This window comes from Canis lupus, chromosome 3 (genome assembly GCF_048164855.1).
Source record: "Canis lupus baileyi chromosome 3, mCanLup2.hap1, whole genome shotgun sequence".
Lineage (NCBI taxonomy): Eukaryota > Metazoa > Chordata > Mammalia > Carnivora > Canidae > Canis > Canis lupus.
In genome coordinates, this window is record NC_132840.1 from 86,853,099 (window position 1) to 86,867,346 (window position 14,248).

The window sequence follows — 14,248 nt, forward strand, 5'->3', positions numbered from 1 at the left end:
CTTTGTCCTCTCCCATCTCTCATCCTACAACAAAGAGAATTAATTTTGCTCACAAACACAGAAATCCAATGTTAAAGAAATCAGCCTGTGAATATCAAGCCAACAATCTTCAGTCTCAGAGGGCTTGCTTTGGCTGGAGAGTACGAGGGCTTCAAATCTCTAGGACTCAAAGGGATGATGACAGTCGCTATTATAAGGAAATTAAAATGAGTATTTTGAGATGTTCTTTAAGCTGCTGGATAACTGATTAGCAGGAGGCATTGCTCTCCCAGCACAGAGATGTTCTAAAGAGGGAGGGGAAAAATCATAAGGAAATGAAAGAAATACCTCTTAACAGCTTCTCTTTGGTGGTAAGCTCTGAATGAGGAGTAGTTACTAGTATCTGGGTGGCTCAGGGCCACCCAGAAATGAACGTACATGGACGGGGTGAAAGTCTGTGTCTAATGCTTCTTATCTTGGGGCACTCTCAGCGGCCCCCTCCGCACTACTTTTCTCCCCCAACCCAACAAGTACATGCTCAGCCTATAATCCTTTCCTCACTGGTTTGCCTCATCCTACCTACTGGAGAACTAGTCTTCCCTAAAATTCATAACGTCAGGACCAAACACATGACTTTGAAGACAGAAGACCTCAGTTTGATATTTTTCATGTATGAGCCATGGCATATGGTTTAACCTCTGGGGCTCGGTTTCTCCATCTATCAAGTAGGGATATTAATTTATAGAAAAATACTCTGATAGATTATCATGAGCATTAGGCCAAATAACACATGAAAATCTCTCATCACAGAATTGGGCACATAGTAAGCATTTAGAAGAAATACTTATTCTCTAATTCCACCCCAATGTGTTTCCATAGAGAACTCTGTTCCATTTAGCAGAGGAAGGCAGGACTGGACAAGCACATCTGTTAGCTTTTTCCAACCTCTCATTCATTCCTCTCTAATGAAGGAGGAGTGACTTCACTGATTGGTAAGAGCCTGGCATTCCTCAGGCCACATTTAAGGGCAATTAAGCTCAAATGCGGCCTAGTATTTTCCCCCTTGCTCTGCCAAGTCCACATTCTAACAAGGCAGCCCTTCCTTTCCTCTACCAGGGCTTCTGCACAGCCAGCACCGCTGGGGCAAGGGCCACCACCTGACTTCTAAGGGGTCTGAAAGCCCCCTTTGCTTTCATTATCTTTTTCCCCATTGCACCTGACAGGGTATGACACAGGACACAACCTTCCACTCAGAGGCAGGAGTGAGGTGTCTAATCATTGCTTCACTGGCCCAGCCTCTCCTGAGGAGGCCTCAGATCTCGACATGATGGAGGTGGCACAAGGCCTAAGATGCATTTGTATGCCAGGAGCCCTGTGTTCCAGAGCTGTGGTTGTACTTTGATCTATAACCACAGTCTTATTTCTGTTCTCTGTCGTCACAGGACTTCAAGAGGAGGGCTGATGTAATAAGTCAAATTGAATGCGATCGTTGAATACAACCTGCAATATCACATAATTAGGAATATCTAATAGTGATGCTTTTATTATCCAAAATATCCCCTAAGTGAGGAGTCCTCCCAGGAACTTTTGAACATCAATATGGGATCTTTAAAGGTGGGATACCGGATAAACCACAGGGATGATAATTGATTATGCATAGAAATACTTTCTGTTGGACCTTCTCCCACCACATTCCTCACAATCGCTGACATGGGCACCCCCTACCCTACATGCTCCTGAGTTTATCCCTGGAAAGTCTTTATTTTCTTGTTATCAGAAGAACCAGAATAGCGGCATGGATATCTTTCTAGGCTAGATAGGAGCAGAGTCTGAATTTACAACAATCTTTCTCATCAAGGAGGAATGTAAGGGCAGGGCTCTAAAAGAAGAAAGACATCTTAGAGAGAGATTTTGATTTTGATTATACTTTCTTTATTTATTTGACAGAGAGAGAGTGCGAGCGCACAAGTCCGAGGAGGGAGAGAAGGAGAGAGGGAGAGAGGGAGAGGGAAAGAGGGAGAAAAGGAGAAAGAAAGAGAATGAATCTCAAGCAGACTCTGCACTAAGCACAGAGCCCAAGGCAGGGCTGGATTTCAAGACCCTAAGATCATGACCCTAGACAAAATCAAGAGTCAGATGCTTAACTGACTGAGCCACTCAAGTGCCCCCCCAACCCCACCCCGAGAGAGATTTTTAAAGACATCTCATATTTCCTTCTTTCTCCTTTCTAGAAACAATGATGCCCTGGTAGCATCAAGCACATCTGGAACCCAGCCTTGGTTTCTAAAAACACAGCCTACTCAACAGAACATGCCTACTTTTAGGACTAGGGAAGGGAAAGCAGAAAATGAGTCCAAAGTATCATGTTGTACCAGAAAGAAAGGATGTGTTCAAAGAACGATGAGGACACGTCAAAAGGACTGAGGAGTCAACCTGATGGAATGCAAACTGGCCAAATCAAGGGCAATATGAACATGAAAACAAATAATCAACTGACTATAATCCATTGAATAAAATAAAATTTCATGACCCCATAAAACTAACAAGAACACAACTAAAGAAATAGGGAAGAGAAAGCTCTTTCTTGCAGAACACCGGCAAATAAATGTAAAAGGAGTCATGGAATTAAAGAAAAAATTCACCACTGCAATCATACTAGTAACAATTCAGTTAAGTAGGAATCATCAATTGATGTGAAAAAGATGTAGGTAAATGTTTGATGAGGGCAAATTATTTATACAGCCTCAAAATATCTTGCCAAAAATAATTACTAATTTCAATGAGAAAAATAGTATTACAGTAGAAACTCCTGGAAGATAGAGCTTAACCAAGTGATTACTGTTATGAGCAATAATGAGACACACCAACATAATGTGCCTCCTAACATGAGAAGGACACATCATACATATGATATTCCTGCCAAGAGTCATACAGTGTGAATCTGGGCATAAGAACCTATCACACAAGCTCTAATTGAGAGAAATTATCCAAAAACGTCAATGCCTTGAAAGAGAAAGATCGTAACAAGATTAAAAAGACATGACAACTAAATGTATTATGTGACCCCGGAATGGATCCCTGACTGCACAAAAAAAAATGTTATAAGGGATATTACCAGGAACATTGGAAATTTTTAAATAATAATCATGTATTAGATAATAATATTAGATCAAGGTTAAATATCCTAATTCGATAATTGTATGAGAATGTTTTGTTCTTACAAAATACACACTGAAGTGCTGGGGTAAAAAGGCATGGTGTCCGTAGACTATTCAGAAAAATTTTAATACACACACATCCACACTCTTGTCCATCCATCCGTCTGTCCATAGAGAAGATGACAAAACAAGTTTGACAAGATGCTAATAGTAGGCAAACTATTTAGAGGTTAGTGGTTTTGTGCTATTCTTATGGTTTTTCATCAGAAGTTTTAAATCATTTCTAAATAAAAAATTAAAAAGATTAGGTTTGTAGACTATTTATGGTTACCAGAATGACCATAAATATTCATTTATTTGATCTTCTCAAAAGAGCCCTTGGTGTTGCTAATTATACTCAAATAAAAATATAATTTTATTTTTAAAAAATATTTTATTTATTTATTCCTGAGAGACCCAGAGAGAGAGGCAGAGACCCTGGCAGAGGGAGAAGCAGGCTCCATGCAGGGAGCCCGATGTGGGACTTGATCCCGGGTCTCCAGGGTCACGCCCTGGGCCGAAGGCAGGCACTAAACCGCTGAGCCACCCAGGCGTCCCTAAGAATATAATTTTACAAAAGCCCTTGGTGGGGGCCGCGGTGGTGGTGGTGTGTGTGTTTGTGCACGTTGAATGCGTGTGCAGAATGTGTGTGTAACACACATTAGTAATATCCTCATTTTACACCTGAATAAGCTGAAGCTCGGAGAGGTCACGTAATTTGTCTGAGGTCAATTGCTAATATGAGCACATGAGCTCAGAAACCTGGGATCCAAGTCAAGCAGGCACTAAAAGCTCTCTCAACTAATTTCTGCGTAACTTCCACTTAACCGGCGTGCTGAGTTAACTGGCACGCCCCATCCTCCGCGTCAGTCATCCCATGTGGCGTCCAGGGGACACCGGGTTTCCCGCCTATGCCAGCCCTTCCCTCCGGAGGCCCCTGGCGCTAATGCGCTCACTTGGTGAGCCGTATGCTTACCACTAGTCAGCTGCATCTTTCCCAAATCTGTTCTTACCAGATGTACTTTTTCATATAATTACATCATTTACCTAAATTCTTCATAAACTGATACAATATGAGTGTGAAAAAAGAATTGCTGTTTCCATGAAAACTAAATAGCATATTCTGGAAAAGATTCAGCAACAGCCTGGGGGGTGGGGGTGGGGGGGAAGTCCTGAATCAGTTGAATTAGATCAGGAACAAACTATAAGAGACGAGGAGAAATCACAGAAGTCTAGAAGTGTTTTGTCCTCAGACTGCTCCACCTCTAGAACCCTCGTGCCTCACTTCACAATAAACCCAACCTAGAAATCATGGCTGATGACTTATGAATGTTGTCTACACGAGAGGACGCCCATTTCCAGGCTGCTAGTTCATGCTCAGACAACAGGCTTTGACTCGTTGGGAGTCCAGTGACGGTACGTTTACAGGCTTTGGTTAATTCACAGTGTTCCCATACGGTTGTTTATGAATCACCACGGAACAGAGCTGCTTCTGCTAACGTGCCACCTGTTCTTCCTATTTGAAACTTAAAAATGACTAGACTGTTCCACTGCTTGCCTAGGCCTGGAGTCTATGACGGACCATCGATGGTGCGGAACGGGGGAGGACTGGGAGCCCCAACTCCATCCACCTACATATGACCCTATTGACTCATCAGTAGTAGGGCTTGGTGGGATCCATCCAACCCCTCCTCCCTCCCGCCCCCAGACCCCGGACTCAACCATTCCCCAAAGCTGTGAGTGCAGTTAGCAGTTACGGCAAGATGGGAAGCATCAGGAGCGCCCACAACCCGGCGAATCTGTTAATTAAACTAATATAACTACACGGATCTATATCGAGACCCCTAGTTCTTCAACCTGGGAGCCGACCAGTGTGTTGTTGTCGTGCATTAACTATCCGGGCCCTGAATGCTTGCAATACATTGGCTCTACGTGTCGGGCCGACCTGGCAACGTAGGAAATACCAATAAAAGCTGATGCATTTCGAAGTGGAAAGAGCATCATTATTGCCCCTCTTCCTCACTAACTGCTGCCTAAATGAGAGGAGGGGGAAGGATGCACACCTGCAGCTCTGGGCCACGGAGGGCCACCCCCCAGGCTGTTGACACCCTGCCCACGGTCACGCGGCGGCGTCTCTTCCATGTGGCTCTGAGGAGGTTTTCAAGGGCAAAACAGGGGAAAAGACTAGAATCAAAGCCCCCACCACCACCCCACCACCACCTCCCGGCAGTTGTGCTGTTCAGGGTGACTCTGGGAAGAAAGGAAATGACAGCAGTCTCAGATGATTTTGAAGCAGGATCTTTCAAGCATAATTTTTGAAAAATAGGAGAGAAAGAAAAAGGTTCAGAATCTCCATTTTTTTGTTACCAGACATGCTGCAGCCCTTCAGAGGTCGACAGATGTTGATCGAACCCTGTGTTCCCAGCACTTGCACGTGGGAGATGCTGCAGCACAAAACGGGTACAAACCCCTGCCTTCGTGGGGCTTCTATTTTAGTTGAGTGCCCACCGACTCGTTAGAGCCTTGCTGAAAAGAGAACGAGGATCTAATAAAGTCACTTGGCTTGGAGCTCAGAGTGAGGAAGAAAAGGAAGAAAGAAAATTGAGAAGTAATGCATACGAAAATATGTCTCTACTCTCTCCAGGGGTCTGACCCCAACTTCTAATTTTAGGGTCCAAGTACCCAGAAATGGTAAGCTTTCTACTGGGGAACTCAATCAGACCCGGTGCTCTTGCCGAGGGAGCCGAGGCCCGGTGTCCTTATCACCTGCTGGGACATGAGGCTCAGTAAACCACCTCAGCCCCGACTATGCCAGCCCCGACTACGCACCCTCGGAGCTCTCTCGGCTTCATCACACCACTCAACCCCGTGGCCGCCTGGAAACAAGTTCCCCAGGAGTCTGCCAGAAGCTGTGGCAGCTGGAAGGGAACCAGCCGGCGCAGAAAGAAGCCTGTGGCAAAAATTAGTCGGAAGCAGGGCTTGGGGAAGGGGGCGCTCAGAGGACACGGCGACGGCAACGGACGCGATAGGAAACAGAGAGGATGAGCAGTTCCGAGAGTTGATGTGCATTTCCCGGGGCTCCTGCGGCAGGGCCTTGATAGGCCATATGGCCTGGCCTTGACCCTTACATCTCGGCATGCCCTCCGAGCAGCAGCCCCTGCTGCGGCTGGCTTCCGCTTCTTGTTATTCTTGGCACTAGGAGTTCTGATCACAGGGTGGTTCAATATCATAATCCAAAGCATTAGATAGGAACCATCTGGAAGAGCAACCAACTTTAACCTTGAGGGCTACTTGAAAATAATCTCCATCCACCGAGCCCTGTGCTCACGTGGAAAAATAGGTTATTTAGAGCATATTTCAAATAGCATCGGGGTCTTGGGAGCCATCTACCTCCAAAGAGATCCACATTCAGCCACTAAGCTTCGATATCTATAGAGTGCGTTTCCCCCATCTGCTTAGTGCCAAGTTTCCAGTTACTCGCACGATGGGGATGCAATAAACAGGGCCGAGAAGGTAACGAAACTCGCCGCAGGGTGCTCAGGAACGGAGAGCAGAAAGGCCATGCCTGCAATAAATCAATTAACCGATTATTCAGCAGAAGGAATACAGTTAAGCACCCCGGGCCTTCTTCCTGTGGCCTCTGAAGGCACAAGAAGGGATGAGGGAAAAGCGGAAGGTACGCACTTGAGCATCCTTTCTGCTTCAGGCCCAGCTCCCACGCGCCCCGCCTGGGGTTCCCGGGAGCACGTTAAGCCTCAGGGGTGCAGGTGGCGTCCCAGCTTGTGAGGCCGGGCCACTCGGCAATCACGGAGGAACGGAGCCCTCGCCCGAAGCCACGAGTAAGGGGTCGCTGGAAATGCAAGGATGATGCCCTCGGCCGTTCCAGGCCCCGACTTAGCTACGTAGCCGCACCTCCGGCCCCAGGTGACGCGGGCGGAGCGCCAGCTGTTGGAAGGAAGGAGCGCCAGCTGTTGGAAGGAAGGGTTAGCCCCGCCGAGACTTAAAACCGCAGGGGAAACCCGCCAAGGCTGCCTGCGGACGGGCACAGCTCGCTGGGTTAGGCGGGGTGTCCAGGCAGCTCCTGCCAGCCAGCCGGCGGCCCCCACAACCCCCCAACCCCGTCCCCTCGGTTCGAGCCGCTCAACCCAAAGTCCAGAATCCGACTGGCTTTCCAAAGTCCTGGCTCTTAGATCAAAGAAGTGCACCCTCGGTTTGCACTGCTGAGGGCTGGAACCGGGGCAAGGGTGACATGCTGCGGCAGGCTCACCTCCGCCACCTGACAAGTCGCAAGAGGAGGAATCGTCAGACCTCGCAGCTCCTAGCAGCCCCTTATCCAGAACGGTAGCCTTCGGAGCTCTGAGACAGCACGTCGTGCCCTCGTTATGACCTGTGTGCAGGTGCCTGCCACGGTGACTCGGATGCACGGGCTCCCGGAGAGGGAGCGGGGCCCACCCTCGAGCAGGGGAGGCCGAGGGGCTTCACGGACCAACTTCCTTTCAGGGAACAGACAAGGCCGCTCGTGGGGCACCCTTGTGCGAGTGCAGCGGGGCACCCCACCCCCCTGATCGGGTGTCCCAGCCAGGGCCCCGGAGCAGGGCCTGCTGACCCCACCATCCACGCGGGGCAAGCGTGCGCTGGGCCCGAGGGTCCCGAGACAGGCCGGGCCCTCTGCCCCCCGCGTGCCCCTCCACATCCAGAGCCCATCCCCTTCCACTCTATATACCCATGTTCTAAACAGTGTCTCAGCTTCCAAAGCAGACGACTCCTGACGGCTTATAGGGGGGCACCGAAGGCTGGGGTGGGGGGGGGCTCCGTGGCCGCGCAGTCCCCAGGGCCACCTCGCGGGGCAGCAGCTGATTCCCAAAGGACAGCACAGCCGGGCCTGAGGCTCACGCTGTGGGCCAGCGCCGTCCAGGGCCAGCTCGCTCCCCCCCCTTCAGTCACCTTGGCGCCCGCCCTGAACCTGCGACCTGACTTGCCCCAGAGAGAGGCAGAGGGACGCCTTTTGGGGCCCTGTCCTCAGGGCCGCAGATGTCCTGCCCCATAGGAGATAAGGATTCAAGGCCCGGAAGTAAGTCACAGGGAAGCAGAAGGGAGGTAGAGGGCCCGGCAGGGAGGCGCAGGGCTACAGACAGCAGCAGAGGCGCGGGCAGGTGACACATGATGACACCTCCTCTCTGCTCCGCCTGCAGCTCCCTTCCAGGAAGGAGGCCAACCTAAATTCTTCCACTCAGCAGTGCCCAGATAGACCCGAAAGGAAACAAAAAGGGGATTAATCTCGGCATTGCAGGTGCCCCTCAGCCACTCGGCTAATACCCACCTTCCGCGGAGGGTTTGATTCGAGGAGGGCTTTGCCAGTAGCTGGAACACCAACCGCCGGCCCCCTCCTCCCCGCCCCCCAACCACATTTCATTTTATTTCTATCAAGCAGTGCTTCTGATTGCCTCAGTCTGGAGGGTTGGCAGCGCTACATTAACCTGCCGGATCTCAGGGAGCGACGTGGGCTGCCAGCGTGGCTATCAAAGGACCTCTTCTGGGTTTGCAGGTTCCTGGAGATGCTGACAAAAAGCAGCAATAGAAAAGCCTCAGCCTCGTGGTGGCATTTCCTTGCCTCACAATTAACCTTCACGTTGGTAAACACGCGGTGAGCTTTGCATCCAAAACTGTGTCTCTGTCTGCTACCAGAAGTTTCTTGGCTTTGCAAAGACAACGGCCACCGCGCATGGGTCGGAGGTGCCACGTCTGTCCCCTCTCATTCTCATAGGTCATGTGACCTTTGCTGCACTCCGTTTCCTCCATTTACGCAATCGGCCTCCTCTGCCTTTTTCATTTTCCTTGCCTTTCTGTCTTTCTCCTCTGGGCAGGCCCCACAACGGGTTAAGAGAGTCCACGGAGCCTAAACACACTTGGAAATGGCTCTATCCATCACCGTGGGAGCTCTGAACGGGAGATCAGTGCACACGCACATTTTAATTGAGCTTTGTAAAGAGGAAGAGAGGAAAGGCTCTGTTCTTAGCCCCCACTAGTCCGCCGTCATGTAGAACAGTAGAGATTTGACTTTCAAAGATTTCTGGTTGGAAATCATGTCCTGCAACACGGCGTGTCTGGATAAATCTTGTGTTGTGCCACCAAATTTACCTGCGGGGGGGTGGGGGGGAGAGGCTGGGGGAGTCATTTTGAGACTGGACTCTACACACTAAGCTTCATTAGGATCCCTTTTAAAAGCAGCACCTTCTAGAAGGTTACCTGGCACCTGCAAGCGTGGGGCTGACAGGTTCCCAATATGCAGCCTGGCCTACTCCTCCCTGCTCTCCTGGTCCACACGCTGAAATAATTCCCCACTCTTGTTAACTCTATTAATTTATTACTAATGCACTAAATGACACTCTAATGGTTTTAAAAGCACTAAATTACCAACCCAAATACCTTGCATCAACCTGCAGGGTGGCTTATTCATCCTGCGGGCTCTGACCAACAGGAACGGACCAACATGACCACTGTGAAGCGCCTGTGCTGAAAACTGAAAGCCTAGTCCCTCCGCACCTCATCTTACACTGCAGACATCCGTACTGAGGCCTGGGGTGACGCTCACCCTCCACTTGCAAAATGGTCCTCTGTCTCACCGCCTACAACCCCACGGGGTAGGAAGATCATCGACAGAAATTTGTTGCACGGGCATATTGCACAAAATTTTAGGTGTCCGGAGATTTCCTCCCGGGATTCAGAATTAACTGGCTTCCCTTCGCCTGGACTTCACCTGATGTTTCCCTTCCCCGTAGTCTCACGTGTTCCCCACTGTTCTATCTCTCCAGGGCACTATGGGCTCCCTCAGGACGTGCTCCGTTTGTTGTCTGTGTCCCCAGGACTGTGCATGGTGGGTGGTTAACAAATTTCTATTGATCAACATGTACAGCACCACTGTGTTTTTATCTGCTCTCGGCATGCCATCTACCCCAACTCACTTCGGAGGGCAAGGACCGCAGTGAGTATTGCTTCCTGTGTCTCCTAATCCAACCCCACTAACCGGGCGCTAGCACAGGTGAGCACCCGAGAAAGATCATTGTCAGGATGAATACGGGAGCAGTTCCCTTTATACAAACACCTGGATTTTTTTTTTCCTTCTCACACATGATCTCAGAATATTACTAAACAGTTAATTTAATCAGCCAACTTGCTAGGCAAAGACCAATTGTTAACTGGAGCATCATCTTTGTGGATGCTGCATTATCCAGCTCGGCTTGGAAAGCACATCGAGGACTCCCGTCGCTGGAGCAGAAGGGGTAGAGAGCTGATTTAAGGCTCTCAGAGCTACTTGTCGTTGGAGTTTTGCTTGATGACATTGAAGGTTTGCTTGCTTATTGGGTTTGATTATTTGCATTGCGTGATTATAAGGTATATCACTCCCAGAATTGATTTGATGTGTTGTGATTGCAACAGCTTTTTGTTATGTGACCTGATAACTGATTGGTTCAAGTGAACTTCTCTGCACAACGATCCATTCATCTTCCTTCGATAACCACCCAACACACACACACAAACTCAGCAAGAAGAACAATGACAAACTGTACATGCACGTGACATCGATCACCCGAGCATCCTGGGCACCCTGGCATAGCATGTCCGCTCTCCGGAGCGGGCCACCAGCCAGGTGACCCTGCAGAAACCCCGCCAGGGTGTGAGCAGACGTCCTACCACCGCGATTTCTGTCACCGTTCACGTTGCTGCTTCTCGGTCAGCATTTACGGAACTGTCTCATGAGGCTGGGCCCTGGGTTTCCTGAAGGGCCCCTGGGATACCGTACAGCGGCCCGGGCTCTTCCGGGGAGTGCCAGGACTCGGCTCCCCGGAGAGACGGAGAACAGGGCGTTGGCAATACCACATGTGGCAAAACGGCGCCTGCCACATGTGCCACCACCCAGTGCCGCTCCTTGAGTGTGCACATTGATGCCGGCCACGCCGAAGAGACGGGCCAAGTCTCAGACCCTGAGGCTGTCAGGTGGCCGCCGTGTAGCCCATAGCTTCCAGGGACATCTCTTGCAGCGTTCTTTGACATTTGATGGCCTAGCCACTAACATCACAGTTAGGCACTTTATGTATACATATACCGCCCGCCTGATAACCCTGTGGCATTGTTACTCCATTTTGCAGACAAGGACCTGTGTCTGCATATTTTACCCAAGTTGCCTGCCAGCTGTGGGTCCCAGGCCCCTTATTGTACTCTACAAGCCCTGCAGACCTGAGCTCTGTAAAGCACCCCCATTACCAAAGGAACCTCGGGTCCAGGCGGATGATGTAACTTAGATAGAGCACCCATTAGTGACAAAGTTGGGGGGATGCCTCACACAACCCTTGCCCAAGCTCCTTGCTTCCCGACTAAATGAAAAGCTTCCTAAGGACCGCAAGCTAGTTTACTCACTTTGTTGTACTAAGCATCTAGTGGAGTGTATGCAAAAACCCTCCCAAACCTATCACAGGTTATTTAGATTCCAAGAAAAGGAGCCCTATTCTTTGGAACCCAGTCCCGAAAGTGTCCAATTGTCCTCCATCACCCGTGCCCCACTTACAACACCTGCATGAGGGCTGTCTGGCTCAAGGGGCCCGCTCCCAAAGAGATCTACTAGAATGCAGAGAGAGAGGCCTCGGTGAGCGTGACCTGTTGATGCCCACGGAGGTGACAGGCTGAGCTGTAAGGAGCGGGAAATAAAGCCAGCGGCCGTTTCCCTGGAGGGGCTAGAGCACGAAGCTTCCAGAGCTTAGAGTCCCCCCGGGGCACGTGCTGGCCCCCCGACTCGAGTTCTTAGTGACTGCCGGTCCACACTGCCTGCTGATTTTTATACTATGTTGCATAATTAATCTGTCAACATTCAGTGACAGGGTATAAATATTAATAATATGATCACACAGTTAGCTGTTCCCTTTAAAATTCAGCGCTGAGGAGATAAATCAGCCACTTAATCGTGCTGGATTCAGGAAAGGGGAGGAAAGAGTGGGAAGGGGTGGAGACCGGAAGGAGAGAGGGAGAGGCTGCAAGCTAATTGGGGGCAGGGGCTTCCTGACTCGGCTCTGGTCCCACACATGTGGTTCCTGATGGGCGTTGAGAGGCCCACCACTCTGAAGCTACCTTAGTCCTTTTATCCCCAAGTAATGAGATAAACCCTTTCTCTCTCACTCTCTCTCTCTGTCTTTTTTTTCTTTTTTGCTCAAGGGACAGAAAGCTCTCATCTTTCCATCTGGCATTCCTCTCCTCTGGATGGGGATGAGCTGCAGTAACTTCCAGGAGAGACCTAGCCAAGCAGCCTCTTTGTTTCCTGAAAGAAGAGAGAGGTTTGTATTCTCCTGGAAAACTGAGCGACAATAATTTACGAGATTCACAGGACAGCAGCAGCATTGAAATGCAGATGTGATTAGATAAACCAGGGAGAGAATGCATGTTGTGCATTGTAGCTTCACATAAAGTGTCCTTTTCCACTGGGCTTGCCAAACGCTCCCTGTTTGCATTAATCAAACAGCTCCAGAAAACTTATCGTTTCCAAGAACTCTGCAGAGTTGGCCTCCTAGCATCCCTGTGTTGGCCCAGGGGGCTGCCCACACGGCCACGGGGCTCTCTCAACCCCCTTCCCGCCTCTCACACTATACAACCACCTATTTAGCTACAAATATTTCTTGAGCATCCTCTTGGTGATACGTACCACACTAAGAAACAAAAAAATAATATATATATTTATTAAAGGGATCAGGGCAGCCCGGTTATCGCAGCAGTTTAGCACTACCTTCAGCCCAGGGCGTGATCCTGGAGACCCGGAATCAAGTCCCATGTCGGGCTCCGTGCATGGAGCCTGCTTCTCCCTCTGCCTGGGTCTCTGCCTCTTTCTCTCTCTGTGTCTCTCATGAATAAATAAAATCTTAAAAAAATTTAAAAAAAAATAAAAAAGGAATCAAATGCAAAGCATGACCTCAAGGAACTAAATAGCAGCAAGTATTATACAGATGGGCAAATTATTCGCACCTCAAGAAAAACTGAGATGCATTTTACATCCTTGTTTTTCTGTAGAATTCTACAGTCTCATTCTGGTAATTATATTTTTTGTTATGCCTTTTATTTGCTTGCCCCTTTTACTGTCACTGTAATTCTCTCTCTGTAGCGCCACCAGCAAAAAAAGGAAGGAGTGGAGAACTGAAACGGACCTCTGAGGTCACCCAGTTGCACCTTTTCACTCACAGATGAGAAAAATCAAGGCCCTGAGAAATTAAATTAGTTGTCCAGAGTCCTAGTCTCAGTTATTGGAAGAAGTGGAATTAGCTCTGGGCTTCCCAAGTCCCACACTTAATGCTTTTGGTATCAATGGACCCTTTGGGGGCTGGGGCAGGGGGAGAAAAAGAAAAAAAGGAAACGAATTTTAATTGAATCTTTTTTTCATCTAATTCTGATATGCAATTACCAACACTGGGACTGGCACTTAAGTGTGTTATTTCTATAGGTTGAAATGTGCCACAATAGAAGTCCCATTGACCTGATTTGAAGATACAGATTCCCGGGCAGCCCGGGGGGGCTCAGCGGTTTAGCGCTGCCTTCCACCCAGGGTGTGATCCTGGAGACCCGGGATCAAGTCCCACGTCGGGCTCCCTGAATGGAGCCTGCTTCTCCCTCTGCCTGTGTCTCTGCCTCTCTCTCTCTCTCTCTCTCTCTGCGCCTCTCATGAATAAATAAAAAAATAAAAATCTTTGAAGATAGATTCCTCAACATGTTAGTATGGATATTGAAATCATATTGGCTTTCCCCTGGCCTTTAATCCTCAGAGTCAACAGATGGGCTTCAGGGGATCGCCACACTTTCTGAAATTGTGCTCAAAATTTGAAATATAGAGCCTTAGATGGTTTTTTGGGGGGAAAGCGGGGTGCAGAGCTCCTCGGAAATTGTATCCCATTCTCCAAGTCACGGGTGATGCTAGATAAATAGAAGACATAGGAGGAGGAAGAGGAAAACTCTCAGTGGTTTCTATCCAGCTGAGAGACCCAAGGGCCCCCCAGACTTTTCTAGTCCAGATTTCAGCCTGAATGTGTGGTCTTCGACGG

The 14,248-nt window shown here is 49.1% G+C and overlaps 1 protein-coding gene across 7 annotated transcripts in view; it reads right to left on the reverse strand.

Annotated features, from left to right (window-relative positions):
• Positions 1 to 14,248, reverse strand: part of OPCML (opioid binding protein/cell adhesion molecule like) — a 1,082,947-nt gene that overhangs the window by 375,063 nt on the left and 693,636 nt on the right. The gene's annotated exons all lie outside the window — the stretch shown is intronic.